This window comes from Taudactylus pleione, unplaced genomic scaffold (genome assembly GCF_031769625.1).
Source record: "Taudactylus pleione unplaced genomic scaffold, aTauple2 ptg000918l, whole genome shotgun sequence".
NCBI lineage: Eukaryota > Metazoa > Chordata > Amphibia > Anura > Myobatrachidae > Taudactylus > Taudactylus pleione.
In genome coordinates, this window is record NW_028285319.1 from 5227361 (window position 1) to 5249967 (window position 22607).

At 41.4% G+C, this 22607-nt stretch overlaps 1 long non-coding RNA gene across 2 annotated transcripts in view; it reads left to right on the forward strand.

The window, feature by feature from the left end:
- LOC148473406 (uncharacterized) overlaps positions 1-22607 on the forward strand; it is a 147314-nt gene that overhangs the window by 42300 nt on the left and 82407 nt on the right. The window contains exon 5 of one of the 2 annotated variants that reach the window (XR_015872963.1): positions 13160-13621. The exons of the other annotated variant lie outside the window; for it this stretch is intronic. This is a non-coding gene — a long non-coding RNA (uncharacterized LOC148473406). Of the gene's footprint in view, positions 1-13159; positions 13622-22607 lie in introns of those variants that run through there. 2 annotated transcript variants of the gene reach the window in all.

The following is a 22607-nucleotide window of genomic DNA, read 5'->3' on the forward strand; positions in this document are numbered from 1 at the left end:
CCCCCCCTTCCCTTAGCCTAACCCTAACCCTCCCGGGGGATTCCTAACCCTAAGGCCCCCCCGGGAGCACCTAACCATACCCTATCTTCGTTTGGTATGCCAGGCGTCAGTCTCATGGCGTAGGGCTAATGATAGATGTCAGGATTTCGACGCCTATGATTAGACCCCTTTCTGGATTTGGCAGTCGGGAAACCGTCGGTTGGCATTTTGACTGTCGGCTTCCTGACTACATACCACTGAAGGCACTTGTATATAGAAATTCTCAACCACTCATATAGGAGGTCATACTCCAATAAAGAATTTACACCTACCATTGGGCTGGTTGAAGTTTTGATTGTGCGACCAATGGAATGTCTAAAGAGACACCAGATGACAATGCAACATTTATAGACGTTGCATGTAGGTGTCTCAGGGGCCGATTCAGACCAGAACGTTAAGCTGCATTCGCTCACTATGGGCGATTGTCGCCCATCTGCGCATGCGTATGTGGCAAAATATGCATGCGCGAACCAGTTGGTGCAATGGGTAAGTGCTCTCTCAAAGCCTGCAGTTTGTGGGTGGTAACAGGGGAAGGTCCGGGAAAACGGGGGATGGGATGTGTGAACGCAGGCGTGTATGAGCGTCAAAACAGTATTCAATGGGCGTGCATGATTAGCATGTCAGCGTCATTGTACACATCACCTGGTTGTATTTCAGCCTGCAGTGATCGCAGTGCTTGCAGCGGTGTAGTGTCTACCTTAAGGGCTGCGAACAGCTCCGATGGCTCTCAATGTTACTGAATAATCATACACCTCCTGGAGATTACGTGTGCTAAGAAAGAAAAGTGAGTGTCATTACACTGGCGAGCGTTCACTCTGCCATGACTCTCTAAGACATAGAGGGCATCCTTTAGCCTGGATGTGTGATCGCGGCTTTTGCATATCCGCCTCCTGATGGCTGCGAGAGAGTGCAGCTTAGCGTGCTTGCACATTTGCAATTTAGTATTTTCGCATTAGATAGGCCCAATATATTTTTATAAAGTCTTAAATACTAGTCCTATATTACTATGCTGATGTTCCAGCTTTGTATCACTACAAGCAGTAGACTTAAAATATAAAAAATCTTTAAAAGAATTTTGATATTTTCACCGCCTTATTTTAATTTAAGTAGACACTATGTAATTAACACTTGTATAATTACATTTCTATAACTTGATTTTTACTGATAGAATGTAGTCTATTATATTCTTTTTTAATTAGGGTTTTCTGATTAAAAGTTAAGTTTTAATATATCTTTCTATTTATACAATTTTAATTTTTTGACTAGAGTGCCCCCAAAAAAGTATTTTTTTCTTAATTTGCCTCTGTTCAAATTATAGAAATATTTTGTTACAAATCATTTGTCACGATCCTGACTTATGTTTTTACTAATTGTCCTGTGACTTATCTCTGCAACCTGCTCTGCAGGTCAGGATTTCCAGATTGTCTGCAGGCTGCAGCATGTCTGTGTTGCTAGCTCCTGGATTTCTTTATGAACTGATTGCACACCTGTGAGTTTCTCTGTCTGTGAGAGCTGATGAGTTAATGAGCCCATTTATGGTGCAATTTTTAACACAATTTGGCCGTTTTCGATCGTTCGTAATGACCAATCATGTAAAAAGTGGCGTATTCCAGTGCAATTAGAATGGCGATGCGCGTCTCTGGTGTCGTGTATCGGCATTGCAGATCAACTGAACCTGCAGTAATATTTCAACCTATCGTGTAAGATGTGACACACATCGTACAGTGTTTTGCTTGGTGTACGATGCGATGTACAATGTTCCTGGCCACTCCCCTCCTCCATTTTGTGACAGACGATGGAGAAGCAGCAGCATCGTATCTTGCAGAGGTTTGCAGTAAAAAAGTGAGTAATCGCCTGTATTCTACTATGTACACCCTGAACCACCAATGTACCCCTGCCCCACCAATGCGTATTAACCACTGCACCACCAATGCAAATTAACCACTGCACCCCATTGCGTATTAACCACTGCCCCACCAATGCATATTAGCCACTGCACCCCATTGCATATTAACCACTGCCCCACCAATGCATATTAACCCCTGCCCCACCAATGCATATTAACCACCGCCCCACCAATGTACCCTATGCCACCAATGTACTAGCCCATCAATGGTTAATATCCACCACACCAGCAATGTACCCACTGCCCCAGCTAATGTTATGACAGTGTAGCACAATGCAAGTTGTCCCCCAATTGTTTAAAAATATGGACTATGAAAATAAAGTGACAGGTTTAAAAATGTATTTTGAACACATTAAAAACATACCAACTAATTACAATAATTCAACTGTTAAAACATTAACTTTCACATTTTAAAAATATTTTTTTTTCTGTTTTTCCACAGAAATGACCAGTGCAAGAGAGCTCCAATTTATCATCAATTTTCTCGAGCGCTATCGTGCCCACGAATGTCTGTGGCACATAAAGGGGCCCGACTGCAGCAATAAATACAAGAGAGCTGCTGCAATTGAAGAGCTTGTAACTTTCAGCAAGCTATTCCATGATGAGGCTTCCCTGAAGTGGGTGAAAGCAAAAATACAGAATTTACTTATGGTGTACATCAAAGAAAATAAAAAACAGCAGGAGTCGCAAGAATCTGCAGCAGGGGAAGATGCACCTTGTGGTACTTCGACCTCTTCAAGTTCCTGCACGAGCAGTAGCCTCAGAGAGCTTCACAAGCACTCATGGTTGAGCGTGTCCCTGAGGAGCAGCAAGAGGAATGCGCTTAAACAGAACAATCATCCTCTTTGGATGTAGTAAGTACATACATAGTGCATACACACCATGCCAAATGTTTTTTAAAAGTTCACCAGTCCACAATTGTCCATATAATATTAGCTGATACTGGCCTCCTGTCATGGTACTGCCCCCACTCCATTAGAGTAGGCCAGGTATTGCTCCCTGACCTCTTTAGCCCACTCAGTACCTGTTGACTCCACAACTGCAGATGGGTCCACAGAGGGCATTTGCAATGTCTCCTGTGGATGCTCTGGGTCATCTGCCATAGCTGTGTCTACTGTTCTCTGTTGTATAGACGAAGTTTTGCAGAGGAAATTGTGGAGGACACATCAGGCCAAGATGACTGAATCTATTTTGTCCACACAAAGTTTTATAGCCGTATGGAAAATTCTGAACCGGTTGCAGAGAATGCCAAAGGCATTTTCTACTATCATCCAGTCCCTGGATAAATGGTAATTGAAGATGCACTTTTCTTTAGTCAGGACCCTTTGCGCATATGGCTTTAGCAAGTGTTCATGGTGAGCAAATGCCTTGTCAGCAACAAAAATGTAGTTTAGGCTGTGCTTCATTGCCGCTGTAGTTGGCAAATTCAGACAGTTGATGTTAAGTAATCTCATAGAAGAGGGTCATCTACGGTACCGTTACCTGGGGGAGATTGAAGCAGCTGGGTACCACAACAAGGCTGACCGATGATCCTCTACCCCTGACAACGGTGCATCCACACTATGGGTCATCCTCATCCCATTCCTACCCACCACCAAGCTACCAGGCCACACAACTGGGGTCAACCCCATCCCACCCTACACCCCATCCCACTTACCTTACTCCCGAACCCATCAACGCCTCCACATCCTCTGAGGTTCTTTACAGAGCCATGTTGGTGGATGATGAGGAGCCACCCCAATTTTTTTATTTTTTAAATTATAGTAAATTTTAAATATCATAAAGTTTTATCTCTCCCAATAACTACTGCATGGTATATGGTGCGGATGTCGCGGATTGGACAGGGTCACTAAACGCATGGAGCAAGGTCATATTGGGGAATGCCTGGGCCTCAATATGGACTTGCGCCATGTGCTTCTTGGCCTATTCAATCCGTTGTCTGACCCACCATATACCATACAGCTGCCTAGTTATTGGGAGGGATAAAACATGTTAAAATAGCACTTATTTTACATTACTTTAAATATATTGAGTCCTGAATAGGATAAAATAGTTTTCAGAAGGTTTTTGCCTTCAGTATCAACAAATTTTATCTCTCACAATAGCTACTGCATGGTATATGGTGCAGATGACATGGATTGGACAGGGTCACTAAATGCATGGCGCAAGGACAGATTGTTGTTTGCCGGGGCCTCAATCTGGACTTGCACCATGATCTTCTTGGCCTACTCAATCCATCACCTGACACATATCATACAGCTGCCTAGCTATTGGGAGAGATAAAACTTGTTGATATAGCAGTTGTTATACATTTAAAACCTTGTTGGTTTTGGTAAACATTAAAAAGCAGCCATGTTGGTTTTGCCAAAAATATGTTTATTGATATTTACAGCCATGTTGGTTGATTTTTTCCCTCAGTGTGAAATAAATAAAATAAAAATGAAAACATTTTCTTTCACCAGAAAAAAAAGTGTAGTGTTTTTACTCACCTTAAAGAAGTGAAACTTCAGGACAATGACAATGGCATCACAGGTGTATGGAATGATGAGCCCCAAAGCCTGGGGCAAAATGAGGGTCCCAAACTTCTGGTCTTCACAGGACCTTCCTGTAGCCAGGTACCTCAGGGAAGCAATGAGCCTCTCCTCAGCTGTCATGGCCCTCATCATACTGGTGTCCTGCCTCTGGATATAGGGGGTCACCAGATGCAGGAACTTCTGGAAGGTGGCATCATCCATACGCAGGTAGTTGTGATAATTGTCTGGGTTGCTTTCCCTAATCTCCATCAACAGGGGAATATGGGAGTGGGTCTCCCTCCTCATTAGCCACTCCTTGGTCCAGCTCAGCCTCTTCCTCCTCTCCTCCTCAGCTCCATCACCTTTAATCTTCAAATAGCCATAGGCTAACAGAAGCTTGTAGTGATAGGAATCCATCACTAAAGAATGTAGTATAGAACACACTTTGTTAAAGGCAGGCCCAAAACAAAGAAAAACACAATAGCAATGTACAGCGTTCAGCTTGGTATAAAACCAAGCCTCACTAGTCACAGAGCATAGTGTGCCCAGCTCTAACATAGATGCTGCCTTTTATACCCCCTAGATAAGCCCTCCCCTATTGAGATTCCAGCAGATGCATCGTGAGGTTGTTTGCTGCATACAATATATTGTTAATGATTTGCAACCATTCTATGACACATCTAATCGTATGCTCGTTTGTACAATCGTACCAATTGTTGGCACAAATTGTAAAGAATTTCAAGGGAAGAACTTTCAAGGGAAATAGTATACAAGATCGCATCGTATACAAATTGCACCGAGTATGGGCACCTTTAGACTTGAGCTGCAGAGATCATGTGGATGTACTGTTCCAGTCCTTTAGTGCTGATCATACTCCCTGCATGGCTCCAGTGTGCAGTGTTGTCAGAGGAAGCAGGGGCTTCTCTAATATGCCAGTTTCCAGCATGCTCCATGTGCTCTGGAGACTGAATGCCAGTCTATGCCTCTGCAGAGGTCACAATTCCATGCACCACTGATGGCCTGGTTCCCTTTCTCCAATAAATCACTACAGCGGACACCTGGCCCTGTTGGCCAATCAGTGCTCAGGCAGTACAATAAAGAGACATCCTGCTTCACAGTCTGGTTGCCAGTCAAGATACTATGCAAGCCAACCTGTCTGGGGCAGATATCCCTTCTCCTAGTGAACCAACTGCATCTTAGCCTTCCTCTCCATTCTGAATATTCTTCTAATGGGACTCTGGCTTCTCTGTCTCCAAATACCGCTTCAAAGCATATTAATCCCTATCTACAAGGGCTTTCCATGGAGGAATTTCATAATAAAAACATTAAGATCATGGTCTCCTCTGGGAATGCTAGGATTCTCAGTATACAGAATCCTGACCAATTAAATCTTCATCAAAAGTTGATACAGTTACAAGGACTTTTGACCAGCATACTTTCTGTGATACCTAACATCCTCAGTAATGCTACAGATTCAGTTAGACTTGCTTCGTCATACCAAGAGACCAAAAATGTTTCTGAGTTAGGCTCCTTCAGAACCAAGGTATACCATTTCCCTTGCTAAGAAATGATAGACACTGGAGCTACCCATGCCCCAAGCTCTCTGTTGCTAAACACCAGTGGTGCAAGGAATTATATCTCTGTCTCTACTGCAGGAATTCAGACCACTTTATTAAAGACTGTTCCCTTCTCAAATCAAGTACTGATGACAAGTATCAGCATCACAGTATCCGTGCCTTCACTTCTTCCCATTAGCCATCTGAAGTTCCAGTTTCTTCAGCCCTGGGCAAGGGGTTATGTCTGCCATGCAAAAGAAGGTTCAAGTTTATGATTGGGACCCCATAACAAGATGTTCCTACTCTAGATTTGGGAATCAAGGGAGAATGTCCAAACCTCTCATAGCCAAAGAGACACTAGATTTGCCCATCTCAGGAGAGACATCTGATTTGCCTACCCCACAAGGGGTCTGCCTGTTCCACTCCCATCCCAGATTCTGCCTGTTCCAGTCCTAGCCTTGATGCTGCCTGTTCTGGTCCAAGCCCAGATTCTGCCTGTTCTGGTCCCAGCCTGCATTCTGCCTGTTCTGGTCCCAGCCCAGATTCTGTATGTTCCAGTCCAGCCCAGCTTCTGCTTGTCCCAGTAAAGGACTTCTGCCTACTTGTCCCACTAAAGGACTTTCACTTGCATGTCCCAGTAAAGAACTCCAGTCTGCAGCCCCAGGAGGGGAGTCTGTTTCTTTAGCCTCTGAAGAGAAATCTAATGCTTTGACCCCAGGTGGGTTATTTGATGTTCTAGCTCCAGAAGAGGCATCCAAGCCTCTCGATCCAGGAGGAAAATGTGATCTGCCAACCACAGGAGGGGTATCTGCATTCTCGGACCAAGCAGCGGTACTCAGTACCAAGATTCCAGGTGAGATCCATGGAGGCAGTCATGGACTTCTGTCAGCCACTTCCTGAGAGTGCAACCATGCTGACTACCAGCAAGGTTCAGGTCCAAGAAGGGCCATCTGAACATTTGGATTCTGCCCATTCCAGTTCTAGCCAGATTCTGCTTGCTTTGGTTTCAGCCAATTCAAGTTCCTCTGGACCCAATCTGGTTCTATCCATATGTCTGGTTCAGCCTCTTTCAGTTACTACTGATTCAAGTTCATCTGGACTCCATCTGGTTCCATCCATCAGTCCGAGGTCATCTCTGGTTCTAGCCTGTTTGTGCAATCTTGTTCGGTTCCTACCGATTCAAGCATCTCCTTGCCCAAATTGTTTCCAACCGGTCTGAGTAGCCCAGAAAGGGCATTAGGGTTTTCATCTTCCAGAATTTTTTTAACCTGCTAAACCCAGAGGGGGTCTTCACAGCCCCAGCCTCAGGAGGGGCTTTCTGTACCACAAATTTAGATATAGACTTCTGTCAATCATCTCCTGAGAATATCATCCTATTGGATGACAGTCTGAATATAATTTCTTCAACTCTGTCTTTGGATTCTACCCATTCTGGTTTCAGCCAGATGCTGCCTCCTTTAGATCCAACTGGTTCAAGAATTCCTAGACTCAATTCAACTCCACCAATATCATCAGGGGCTTCTTCAGTTGCAGCTGACTACAGTTCCTCTGGACCCTATCCAGTCCCATCTGTTGGTTCGAGTAAAGGACACCAGTCAGTTCCAGTCATGACATCTTCTCACCAGTTTGAGGTTTCACAAGTCAATTTTTTCCTGCTCCTGAGTGTGCTTCACAAGCTTTAGCCTTCAAGAACTCATCTTGTGCTCCAGCGCCTATTAATTTTGATGGAGATTTGGCACAATATCATGCATTAGTTGATCAATACCTTACCATCATGGAGTGGACTCTGATTTGTCATCTAGTATTACTCCTATCAATGTTGTTAGACACCTTTTCTTGTCCTTCAGAGGTAAAGCTTTAGAATGGGCTAATCCATTCATAGAATCTAATGATTTTATCATCCAAAATCTAGTGACTTTCAGTAATGCCATAATAAAAAAATTGAGTTCAAAGACTTTGAAATCAAATTCTTCTAAAAACGCCTTCTCTGAGAAATTTTCCAGTTCTGTGCCTTCCTCCAAGCATTCTACATGTTCTGCCAAGAATCAATCTATTGCTCCATCCTCGACTACTCTATAGTCTTGGCAAAATCAAGCTTTAAAGGACTTCCAAGCCTCCAAAAAAAGCAGCACTACAGAATCTGCATCCATGGACATGAAAATTGGGTACACTCCCTTGTCTCGTTCTTATAGCAGTTCCTTTCAAACCTCTGACCTTCTAAATTCATCATCTACTCAGTCCTCTGGTCCTTCGGGTCTTACAATATGCTTTGGATCCTCTGCTTCATGTTATTATAGTGAATCTCTGGATTGTTCTCTTACAAAGAAAAGGATTCAATTCTGATGCTAGACTTTAACACTGACTCTGATTATGATCCTGATTATGATGCTACTCCCTTCCCTGCAGGTCCCATGTTTACTGACAACGTTTTCTCCACTCAGGAGATTCTGCTAACTTTGGTTGGTCAAAACATTTTTGTAGGAAGAAGAGGAATCATCAAAGATCTTGAGTTCTTTTGGAGTTATTTGTATGAACATTCTTCCTCAAATTTCCCCTAACATCCAATTTGGGTGTCTGGAGTCCACCCATCAAGAGGGGGAAACTGTCATGATCCTGACTTATGTTTACTAATTGTCCTGTGACTTACCTCTGCAACCTGCTCTGAAGTTCAGGATATCCAGATTGCCTGCAGGCTGCAGCATATCTGTGTTGCAAGCTCCTGGACTCCTTTATGTACTGATTGCACACCTGTGAGTGTCTCTGTCTTTGATAGCTGATGAGTTAGACCAAAGCTGCAGAGATCATGTGGATATTCTGTTCCAGTCCTTTAGTGCTGTTTATTCTGCATGCATGGCTCCAGTGTGCAGTGTTGTCAGAGGAAGTAGGGTCTTCTCTAAGATGCCAGTGTCTGGCGTTCTCTATATGCTCTGGAGACTCTGTGCCGACATGACACTTTCAGTCAGCTGACCACTAATTATCCAGTCTATGTCTCTGTAGCAGTCACAGGATTCCATGCACCACTCAGCGCCTGGTTTCTTTTCTCCAATCATTCACTACAGCGGACACCTGACCCTGTTGGCCAATCAGTGCTCAGGCAGTACAATAAAGAGACTTCCTGCTTCACAATCTGGTTGCCAGTGCAACATCTTCCACAGCCCTGCCTTTATCCAGATTACCTGTGCTCCTCAGAGACCTGTTCCTGAGTCCCTTACAGTGGATGCTGCTCCCAGTTCCTGTGCTGTCGCAGTTCAGCAAATACCCTGTACTATTCTTATTAAGTCCTAATCTGGTTCCAGTCTGGTTCAGTCCAAGTTTCCAGAAGTAGCCAGAGTCTAAAAGCCTCACACATTTGTCCTTCTCTCTAAACCCAGGCTAAAACCACAAAAACCTCAGAGCATGACAGCCTTTGGGATCACCACCAACACAGTACAGTCTCAGAATAATTCATAGACAGCCCTTTATTTTGGCTACATATGCTGACAGGAAGTTGGAAACATCGATGGTAAACAGCTTCATAGTTGCAAGCCACTGATTTGGAACAGGGAATAGACTACCATCCCCAATGAAAAGAAGAGCCAGAGAAGACAAGGGCAGTAGGAGGAAAAGGCCACAAAAGGAGGAACCTACAATAGACCCTAAGGACAAAGGCATCTTCAAGCTGTCCAAACATATGTACGATGTGTTATTATATACACATATTATTGGGATCTGCCCATAGAAATGCCTGTTGACATACGTGCTTATTGTTTTAGTGTCTACATCACGTGACTAATGACTTAAATTTGTCCACAGTACATGACTTATACAGTCAGGTCCATAAATATTGGGACATTGGGCCTGATTCAGACCCACTCGCGAGCGGCTGTCCGCTCGCAAGTGGGTCAATGTTCTGGACTGAGCATGCGCACGACGGAGAGAGCTCCGTCGTGCGCATGCGCCAGACGCGACGAGAGAAGGAAAGTCCTTCGCTCGTTGTGTCCGATCAAAGGGGGCGTGCTGTCAATGTTGATTGACAGCACTCCCCCTTTGTTAGGCATGCCGGGGGCGTGCCTCCCTGACGGGGGCGTTCCCACGGGAACGCCTCCCGTCAAAAGCCGGCCCACTGACATCACTAGTGATGTCAGTGGGAGTGATTTTGGCTCTGATAGAGCCAAAATCACTCCCGAGCTTGCAGTTGAAAACCTCAACCGCAGGCTCCGGCTCGCAATTTCGATGGTCGCAATGGTCTCGACCATCGCGGCCATCAAAATGCACGCTCGTATAGCCTGTGGGTGGTGACCCACAGCTATACGATCGTCCAGGAGGACGCTCCATTTTTATGGAGGGCGGCCCTCATTCAGAGCGTGCGCTCTGCTCAGAGCGTACGGCTCTGAATGAGGGCCATTGACAGAATTTTCCGATTTTGGCCTCTATTCACCATCACAATGGTTTTGAAATGAAACAAACAAGATGTGCTTTAACTGCAGACTTTCAGATTTAATTTGAGGGTAATTACATCCAAATCGGGTGAACGGTGTAGGAATTACAACAGTTTCAATATGTGCCTCCCACTTTTTAAGGTGCCAAAAGTAATGGGACTATCAACTCAAAAGCTATTTCATGGACAGGTGTGGGCTATTCCCTCGTTATTTCATTATCAATTAAGCAGGTAAAAGGTCTGGAGTTGATTCTAGGTGTGACATTTGCATTTGGAATCAGTTGCTGTCAACTCTTAATATGAGATCCAAAGAGTTGTCACTATCAGTGAAGCAAGCCATCCTTAGGCTGAAAAATCAAAACAAACCCATCATAGAGATAGCAAAAACATTAGGTGTGGCCAAATCAACTGTTTGGAACATTCTTAAAAAGAAATATCGCACCGGAGAGCTCAGCAACACCAAAAGACCTGGAAGACCACGAAAAACAACTGTGGTGGATGACAAAATAATTATTTCCCTGGTGAAGAAAAACCGCTTCACAACAGTTGGCCAAATCAAGAACACTCTCCAGGAGGTACATGTACAGTCAGGTCCATAAATATTGGGACATTGACAGAATTGTCATATTTTGGCCTCTATTCACCACCACAATGGCTTTGAAATGAAAACAAACAAGATGTGCTTTAACTGCAGACTTTCAGATTTAATTTGAGGGTAATTACATCCAAATCAGGTGAATGGTGTAGGAATTACAATGGTTTCTATATGTGCCTCCCACTTTTTAAGGGGCCAAAAGTAATGGGACTATCAACTCAAAAGCTATTTCATGGACAGGTGTGGGCTATTCCCTCATTATTTCATTATCAATTAAGCAGGTAAAAGGTCTGGACTTGATTCTAGGTGTGACATTTGCATTTGGAATCAGTTGCTGTCGACTCTCAATATGAGATCCAAAGAGCTGTCACTATCAGTGAAGCAAGCCATCCTTAGGCTGAAAAATCAAAACAAACCCATCAGAGAGATAGCAAAATCATTAGGTGTGGCCAAATCAACTGTTTGGAACATTCTTAAAAAGAAATATCGCACCGGAGAGCTCAGCAACACCAAAAGACCTGGAAGACTACGGAAAACAACTGTGGTGGATGACAGAAGAATTATTTCCCTGGTGAAGAAAAACCCCTTCACAACAGTTGGCCAAATCAAGAATACTCTCCAGGAGGTAGGTGTATATGTGTCAAAGTCAACAATCAAGAGAAGACTTCACAAGAGTGAATATAGAGGGTTCACCACAAGATGTAAACCATTGGTGAGCCACAAAAACAGGAAGACCAGATTAGAGTTTGCCAAACAACATCTAAAAAAGCCATTACAGTTCTGGAACAACATCCTGTGGACAGATGAGACAAAGATCAACTTGTACCAGAGTGATGGGAAGAGAAGAGAAGGAAAGGAACTGCTCATGATCCAAAACATACCACAGTGAAGCATGGTGGTGGTAGTGTCATGGCGTGGGCATGTATGGCTGCCAATGGAACTGGTTCCCTTGTATTTATTGATGATGTGACTGCTGACAAAAGCAGCAGAATGAATTCTGAAGTGTTTCAGGCAATATTATATGCTCATATTCAGTCAAATGCTTCAGAACTCATTGGACGGCGCTTTACAGTGCAGATGGACAATGTCCCGAAGCATACTGCAAAAGCAACCAAAGAGTTTTTTAAGGCTAAAAAGTGGAATGTTATGCAATGGCCAAGTCAATCCCCTGACCTGAATCCAATTGAGCATGCATTTCACTTGATGAAGACAAAACTGAAGGGAAAATGCCCCAAGAACAAGCAGGAACTGAAGACATTTGCAGTAGAGGCATGGCAGAGCATCACCAGGGATGAAACCCAGCATCTGGTGATGTCTATGCATTCCAGACTTCAGGCTGTACTTGCCTGCAAAGGATTTGCAACAAAGTATTAAAAAGTGAAAGTTAGATTTAGGATTGTTTAGTTTGTCCCATTACTTTTAGCCCCTTAAAAAGTGGGAGGCACATATAGAAACTGTTATAATTCCTACACCGTTCACCTGATTTGGATGTCATTACCCTCAAATTAAATCTGAAAGTCTGCAGTTAAATCACATCTTGTTTGTTTCATTTCAAAGCCATTGTGGTGGTGAATAGAGGACAAAATATGAAAATTCTGCCAATGTCCTTATATTTATGGACCTGACTGTATGTCACGTGATTTAAACGTCAGGGAAAACAGCACCTTCCCTATAGCGGCCACCTGGTATCACGTGGTATTGTCTATACATGTGATCGTAATTTTGCTGCAGAAACACTTAGTATTGGTTCTTAGGACCCACGTGTTTATGTCACATGATTCAAACATCAGGTAATACTGTTTCTTCCCCATAGCAGGCACTCAATATCACGTGGTATCATTTATACACGTGATTGAGATTTGGCCGCAGAAACATCTATTATTGGTTCTTAAGACCCATGTGTTTACTGTGTATGTCATGTGACCAAGGAACGCAATATAGCGTGACTATCATGATCCAAATTTACTGGTATGTCCTTTACACAACAAAATCTTTTATGAAAAAAATGTTTTTCAAGTGGTTTATTTCTATTTGTATTAAATGTTTTTAACAACTATATTTAACTTTACTTACAACTTGGTTAATTAAATAATCCAGTTTCATCAGCTGCTCTTCATTTCCTATCCAATCAAGGGTATATAAGTGCACCATCTTGGCCAGAGGGAATATTGCTACTAAGAAGGTGTGGGTGATTTCACATCGAAACGCGTTTGGATGTTCCCACTTATTGACTGGCTATCATTGGACTTCCATCACTGTTTTCCGGACGGGCTGCTGCATCTCCACTGCAGCCGATTTCTCCTCTGGCACCATGCTGATTATATCATATGTTGGATTCACATCAGGACGTGATTATCCATTGGAGGCTGGTTATAATATAACTAGCTGGACATTTATCTGGATTTAGTACTATTACTCACCTTTATTCATAGACACTAATCTTTTGTGCCCACTCAGATCAATACATGTGATCATTGAAGGAATTATCCCTACATTTGGATTTTCCTATACTATTTGGAACTCTCCACATGTAACGCTTCAATATGAGACTTACAAACAGTTGTTTTTTACATTTTTACTCTACATGTGTTTTTAATTATACAACAATTAAATGATTCAATTTGATTATTTTAACCAAGCTGTATATTGTTCATTATTGTATATATGTTATGGTTTACTATACTTATACTGTTATACAGTATGTTTATGGTAACCACACCTGTATATATGCTATTTATCCACACCTAGCCCCATCTTAAAACAGATTAATCATTTCCACTAATTATGGATTTTAGCGCGGTTCATCTCCATATCTTAAGCTGTCCAAACATGTATCGATAAAACTCAAAATATCACTATTACGCAAGGGTTTGAATTTTGCTCTTACAAGCAATATGAACAAGTTTCAGACATCAATTTACCAAAACAAATTCTTTAGAAATGTAATATCAAAAATAATTTTTGAAAGAAAAGATAATGCCAATCACTACTAATTTTAATGAATGAGTTGGGACTCAAAGGGAAATCCAAATATTATCCACTTGAATCAAAAGGAAGCCATCTTAACATCTTCTATAAATTATTTTAAAAAAAACCTTTGTGATGGTTGGACAAATCTTGAAGATTGTTGATATGATAATAAAACAAACTGATAAAGGGGAAAGATTGGTCATCATGGACTGGACACACTACCTAAAGGAAGCATTTATACTCACATGTGACTTGGACTCATACATCTTATTGGAGAAATTGAAGATGATACTGTGGAAGTGCAGCAGGATGAGGGGGAAAGGCTTGGACTGGGATGCCGGGAAATTCCCTGGTGGGTCCCATTGTGCTGTGGCCTTGCCCCTTTCAGTGAGTGGGAAAGGCTTAGCAGGCTGAGAACATGGGTGTACACTGCCATCAGGGCCTGATCTACAATAGGCAGATGAAGTGCCCGAGCTCCCTGACCATTCAGCCCCTGCATGGCCAAAGCCACGCCCACTGCCCATGAATCTTTGACCACCCATGGGTGGCAGAAGCTCCACCTACTCCTGGGTAAAGAAAGTTCCAACCACCCCCCTAAGGGTGAAGCTCTTGAGCCCCCCCCACTGTCCACTACAGGGTGAAGTAAGATCCGACCACTCCCCCAAGCCTCCTACCAAGCAGAGGAATATCCATGGATACAGGGCAGTGGCAGCAGCTACATTCTTCCCCACAGGTCAGTGAGTGTAATATCTGGTGCTGCTATGCCTGCTGTGGTCAGTGTTTCAGGGAATGCATCCTGCGGGACCAGGGCACTTTCAGAGGGATGGGGGTAAGCTTTGATGATCATTGCACACTATTTACTTGCCTGTTTGTACCACTTAATGTTAGAGTGCTGTCCTGAGGAAGGGGATGCTTTCCCCAAAATGTTTACCACCCATTAAACACCATGTCACAGCGTTCACCTTTTGCAAAGTCTGAGTGCTGCCTCTTATTTGTTTGGAATATATATATATATTTATATATAAATATATATATATATATATATATACATAAATATATATTTATACAGTATATAATATAGTACACACTCGGCAGCACTCAGGGGTGAAATAAGACAAAACACAATGGCTCCAAATGACTGACGTTCCAATGCAAGGAATACATTTTCCCCAGGGTATATATTTAAACATACAGCGTCAGACTGGCACAGTTGGGTTCTGAGGTGATCCCTGGTGGGCCCAGCTATTTCAAAGCCCAGGCTGCCACAGAACCAGCGGCAGCTAGCACTATCTCTGGAAGTTCCTGACATTTGTGTTTGACTACCATGTGTATCTTCAATAAATGATTCCGTGCAGTAGCATCATGGGACGCGGGTGGGTAGAGCCCAAATAAAGGCGAAAGAAACAGGACAGACACAGGTGGCATAGAAAACCCAGTGTCTCAAGTTTAATTAGAGTTGGGAACTAAGAACATTTGTAAGACTTGCCTGGCACATACAAATATTCCAGTTTCAAATTCCTCATCCTCATTATTATTATTATTGAAATAAGAATTGACAACACAATGTATAATTTTGGGCTACTTTGCAATTCATTGAATGTGGAAACTCTTTCTTTGTGATTTCAAGCAGGCAATTCAGAAGTCTTTATGTTCAATTCTGCTGCATTTATTGTTTTATTATGTACATTAATTTAGAACATCTGCTGAGAAATATTGATTTGTATTATATTTTAATATTGACAATATATATATATTTTTATTGTAAATTGCTTTACTTTATTCAAATAATATAGCTTCACTTTGATAATATTCAGGGACAAATGATCAAATATCAGGTTTTAGAACTGGATAATTGACATTTCCTATTGCTGCTATTTGCAGTAATAAGAAATTAGTTACAGTGTAAATGTATAAAAAAAGACATGCAGGGAGAAGGGCTCTGAAAGTAAGCCATACATGCAATGTATTAGCAGTGAAGTGATTGCATTAGCGGTCACCTCACTACTATATTGGGATCCCTGGCACGCTACTGCGCTTGCTGCTACATACTCCTCTCTCCCTGCCTACCCCATCTGTTTCACCCCTGTCTGTCTGTCCCTCCCCCCTAGAATGTAAGCTCCAATGAGCAGGGCCCTCTACCCTCTTGTGCTTCTCCTTACTCTACCTTCATCCACTTCTTACTCTCTACCAGGGCACCTAACACTTGGTTGCTTTGCATTGTTGCTTATCTGGGTGTTATGGTCGCGAATGTAGCAATGTATATTATCCATGTCCTGTAATGTAATGTATTGTATTGTACTGTACTGTAAGTCACTGTAAATCTATTTATGTACTTTGTAAGGTGCTGCGCAACACTTGTGGTGCCATATAAATAAACGATAATAATAATAATAATGCATGGTAAGGAATCCTCTCCCAATACATTTTGCACATTGTAGACCATAGATTACAGTGGCTAATGCCATCTTCAGGTGGCGTTACCTGCCCAGACCAAGGTCCAGAATGGTAATTCTGACAGTTTTACAGCCCCCATAGAAATGTACGGGGCTGCGACTGCTGTCGGAAATGGAGGGATTGCAGCATATATCCGAGATATATGCTGCTGTCTCTCCTTTATACATATTGGCTGATACTTAACATTTGCTGGTATTCTACAAAAGTGGGTGTTTTCGGGAGATATGCTACAAATATTTAATATATTAATAAATAGGCCCCTTAAAATCTGTGCTGTGCTGTGCTTTAAGCTTAGTGTCCTGAATCCATTTGGGACTTCTGCTCTGTCTGTGGCCTGCAGCTGTCTGATTCATATAATGATTCTGTGTCAGTAACAGTGTCCAAGATTTGGTATAACTACATTACAAGACTACAAGGGGCATATTTATCGCAATCCGTATCTCAGATGCGGATGGAATGTGAAAATTCTCCCTAAATTGCAATGCGATATTTCAATACATCGCAAGGATGTATCCAATATCACATGCAGGGACAGAACTTGTGAGAAACCTCTGTCCCTGCAAATCTTCTCCCTACACAGTTCTAAGGGTATTTTTTGCAAAAAAATCAATCCAATTGTTACTCGTCATGGAGCATCCTAGCTGTGCTGGCTTTGAGTGCCAAATAAAGCAAAAAAGGAGAGGTGTATGAGGACACATCTATACATGTGCCTCCGGCATCAAGTGCAGTGCTGAAATAGGCTGAAAGCCCATGCTGGAAAAATGTTTCCGTAAATTACTGGGATGATGGATGAGCCGGGCAAGCTGGTCCACAGTGGGTTACATGCTGGGCATCTTGATCTCATTGTTGGCAGAGGGAGCTGTGAGTAAGATACATGTGTGCTCCTCCATCCACTCTCACTGACAGGCATGTCTCACTGAGTAGGGGAGACATATCAAAGCTTTGAGAGAGATTAAGTGGATAATTCGCCCATAGCAATCAATCAGCTTCTAATAACTGTCATTTATCTAGCAGAGTCTCTAAAATGACACAAACAGATTAGTTGTTTTGGGCACCTTCTAGGCTTATTCTCTCTCAAAGCTTTGATACATTTCCGCTCTAGGTCTCTCTCTTTGTTTCTATGGCAGTGTTTTTCTTCTGTTTGGGCTTTCCTACTATTTTTTGTTTGTCTTCACTCTTGTCCCCCCACTTTTCCCACGAATTTAGGAAAAATCTCTTGCCGAGACACCAGCTCCATCTGTGTACTTAAGACCTGATTAAAAGTTGGGAATAGAGTAAAAAGCAGCAAGTAACTGTGTACCTGGGCAAACATGTTGCAATGCAAGGGGTGCAAATACATTTTATTATATTTTGTATGTGGGGTAAATACTGGCTGATTCTGTATTTAGCTCATAAATGCTGGGCACAGTGGCTTCCATCCCTGCACTGACATCCAGTGCGGGGAGGGCTGGAGTGCGTGACTTTTCTATGCGGCAACAAAAAGGGGATGTGGCCTTGTAATGTAGATGTCAGTTTAGGTTTGGACACCTCCTTCCCAAATCTAAATCTCTCTGCATATTTTAAATCTGCTCCACCTGCAGTGCAGAATGGTTTTACCTAGATGCATAATTAATTGCTCTTTCTTACTCTATTCCCAGATCTGAATCAGGCCCTTAATGCGCATCCGTGCCCATCAGGCTGAGCATACTGTACATCTTCAGCCTTTAAAAAAAATAAATAGCTGCAATGGCAATACTGAACCAGGGGGGTGATTCAGCATGGATCACAAATAGCAAAGCTGCTTATAAAATATGGCAATAAACAGTGAACAATTTTAGATTATTTTCTTTTAATCTAAACTATTCTAGCACTCAAGGAAAGGCAAACTATACATTACATACCCGTTCACAAAAAAACAAGAACATTTTTTTGTTCTAGCTTAAGTTTGGGGCACATTCAATTAGCTGCTGGGTTTACCCTTCAGCTAAAGCTCTGCCCTGAGCTATTCAATTAAGGGTTGATACCCTGATTGTTGTGCCCCAGAGGGTGCAATTAAAACAGAAAAACTGCATTAAATGCACACTCTGCATGGGGTAACCCATAGATTCCAGACACTTAACCGGGAATCTATGCGTTAACAACACAAGAAAGCTGCAGGTTTACCGCAAAGGAAAAATGCATAATAATTTAATCATTCTGGCCACTAAATCCAGAGCTTCATCTGCATGTTAAACATAGAGGCTAATTGAATCTGACCCTTATAAATGATAGTAGTTGAAGGTAGGTGCTATCTATGTCCCCCATGGAACTGGTCATACCCCATGGCACAAACCACACACCCTGTACTGACCACACCCACACAGCACTGGTCACACTCGTAGATCACTAGTTGCACCCCCTGTAGTGGCACACAATTGGTCCTTAATAAATTTCAGCTCCAGGCTTTTGTGGACCTTAATTTGGCACTGATCAGGACAACCCTGCTCTGGCATTTTGAAGGTCTATTGCTAGTTAACTCCCCCTTCATATATTTGCACATATTATTGCCATGCCTCTCTATTCATTGGGTACACCCACTTTGGCAGAGGGTTATGCACCTTCAGCAGGCCCCTACTACTGCAATCCCCTGGTAGGCTCTTCAGGCCTCAGTCCAACACTGGAGGGGGATAGTTGTGTATCTGACACTAATGAGGATGTTGATGACTAATGACTTGGACAAGAACAAGTTATTCAAATTCACAATGTTGTTTGTGTCAAAGTAAGTCAGCCACCAGTGGCAGCAGTTCTTGCCAATGATAAGAAGAAGGACATTGTCATGCTTGGGACAAAAAAAAGCCACCTCTTTTGTGTGGAATCTTTTTTTCCCAAATACTGACAATTTTTGTCAAACCTTCTGTACCAAAGACCAAAGTAAGTATTTTGCAGAGAGTTTAAAGATTTCTCCCCGAGTTTGCCTTTAGTAAATTTGCGAGTTGTAAAAAATTACCAAACACATCCCGTGATTGACATCTCGACCAGACACGATTCTTAGTAAATTTACCCTATTGAGTCTGACTCAGAATCTGTACAAATCTGAGGAAGCAATACCGATATAATGCATGTAGTGTATGTATCACTGTTGCATATAATATGCATATAACTGTAAAATGAAATATTTTGAAATATTTTTTAAAAAATCCATAAAATAACACCTACAAAATTGCACTGTTTAAGGAGGTTCATATACCTGGAGGAGGTAGATTGTTGATAGCATTTTTATGTGTGCCCATAATTCACTATGTGGGCAGTTTGCTTTCTTAATGCTTTTTTAATTTTTTTAATTTTTAGAACAATGTCCCTGTAAGACCTTGTTTTTATGATTCAGAATGCTCGACTTATTTCTACATAATGTATCTCAACAGCCAACAAAATGCACTTTCCATGACCAACAGTATTAGGTCAGTTTCTAATTATCTTCACCACTAAAAAAAGAAACACTTATTTCAGAAGCAATTTTACAAAAGCTTTCCTTATGATACATCTGCTGATAGCATATCATTTACTGTATTCAAAAGTCCTTTCATCCTTTTGCATGATTGACATACAGGTACTGTATGTATATCATTACGTTAGCAAACAGCATATTGTAATTTATCATTTGCGATTACTATACAGTGAATAAATTGTGTCTCCACAAGTATATAACCATTTGATATAATATTTTTCATGTATCCGTTGCATCACTCCTTTACTAATGACACAGATTTTATCATTAAATACTTTACTTTTCCCATCATATTGTAGTTATGTTACATGCTGTGCAATGTTATACACAAACTGTGGTTATCTACTCTAAGTGCTTTTCAGATGCTTTAATATAGAATGAATTATCTAACATTATGTGAAGTCTAGAAAACTCATTAGAACTCTGTATTATAAATGTTACACAACCTGTGGAAGATATTAGATAACCAGCTATCTTGGTGATGAGTATTAATGATGTCGTTCACAGGGGTTCTTGTTTGCTAAATCTGCTCAGTTTGACTCCCCATCTCACTTACCAATTTCTTGTTATCCCTGTAGCCGTAGTCAGTGACTGATTCAACATCTGGTTTATGCTGATAAGAGGTTAGGAAAGGCTTATTAGAATTTGAAACCACAGTTCTTAGCCAACCTTGTTGAAGATTATATACATCAGTACCCTTTACTTCGATAAAAATGTTAAATTTCCATCAATATTTTGGTGGCATGTTCTATAGCTTGGAAGTATGATACAAAGTATATGGATAGCAACATGATTGAGGTGACATTTATTTATATTACAATTCTTCATTAGAAAGAAAATGTGAATCTTTACTAAAGCATATCTAGAAATCACTATACACCCAGAAAACATTTGGATGGGTCTATGCAAACAACTCTCCAGCTTGGCTCCATCCCTATATTCAATCTGAAACCAACTTCATTCCAAAACAATAGATACGCAAACTGAAACACTTTTTTATATAGAATTATTTTCTCCATAGCAGCTGCTAAAACTGTTCACTTTCTAGTTTGTAATTATGTGATTCAAATCAGGTTTATGTTTTCTTTTATCTCGATGTTAAAATATGCCTTAACCTACTGTATAAACACAGCAATACAGCCAAGTCACTACAATGAGAAATCAGGAATCATTTTGAGATCCAGTACCCAAGCTGCAGTTTTATACACTCAAATATTATTCATAGCAGCTGACAAGTCTCAATTTGTCAGGATATACATGTTATTTTTACTCAATACCCAATACGATGTTTCAAGTTCCTCAAAAAGGTGTTTTCATTGTACATCTGAGGACCTCTGAGACTTAGGATAATGTGAGTTCAGGTTTCCTTATATAGAATAGTATTAAAGTTAATAAATAGCCATTTTAAATGCAGTTTTCATTTTATACAAGAGGAAGTTTAAAATATGAACTTTAAAAGTACATTTAATTTATGTCCTAAACTGCATAAAAAAGGAACGTAAAATGTAGACAGTGCAAAGCATTAAAAACCTATCCTATACATTGTTTCTACATTCACAATATAATGAAGCTAACAGATACAGAATTAATATATTTATAAAATGAATAAGAGAAGATTAATGCTTTATTTAAAGTAAGCTTTGCATTAGATATTCTAGAATGCCTCTCCATTTAGAAATAAATTAAAGCGTTTAACTTACAGGTCTACCTTAAATAGTATTTCATATATACATACTGTATACCTATATACCCATCAACCATAAAATTAAAACCACTTGCCTAATATTGTGTAGGTCCCACTTGTGCTACCAAAACAGCTCTAACCTGTAGAGGCATCGATTCTGCAAAACCTCTGAAGGTGTCCTGTGGTATCTGGCACCAAGACATTAGAAGCAGATCCTTTAAGTCCTGTAAATTGTGAGGTGGGGCCTCTATGACTCAAATTCTATGGCTCATTCTACAAATGCTTGATCAGATTGAGATTTGGGGAATTTGGAGGTCAAGTCAACACCTTGAACTCTTTGTCATGTTCCACAAACCATTCCTGAACAATTTTTGCAGTGTGGCAGGGTGCATTATCCTGCTGAAAGAGGCCACTGCCATCAGGGAATATCATTGCCATGAACAGGTGTGCCTGATCTGCAACAATGTTTAAGTAGGTGGTACTTGTCAAAATACCATCCACATGAATGACAGGACCCAAGGTTTTCCAGCAGTACATTGCCTAGAACATCACATTGCCTTTGTTGACTTGTCTTATTCTCAGTGCATTATGGTGCAATTTCTCCCCAAGTAAATGATGCACATGCAGCAAGCCATTCAGGTGATATAGAAAATTAGATTTGTCAGACAAGGACACCTTCTTCCATTGCTCCATGGTCCAGTTTTTCAACAACACTGTGTGTTCTGACACCTTTCTATCATAGCCAGCATTAAGTCTTTCAGCAATTTGTGCTTTCAGTAGCTATTCTATGGTGTTGGACCAGACAGGCTAGCCTTTGCTCCCTAGGTACATCAATGAGACTTGGTTGCTGATGACCCTTTCATTGGTTCCCTGGTTGTCCTACCTTGAACCACTTTTCATAGGTACATAATCACTGCATACTGGGAACACCCCACAAGATCTGCCATTTTGGAGATACTCTAACCCAGTTGTCTATCCATCATAAACTGTCTTTTATTAAAGCCACTCAG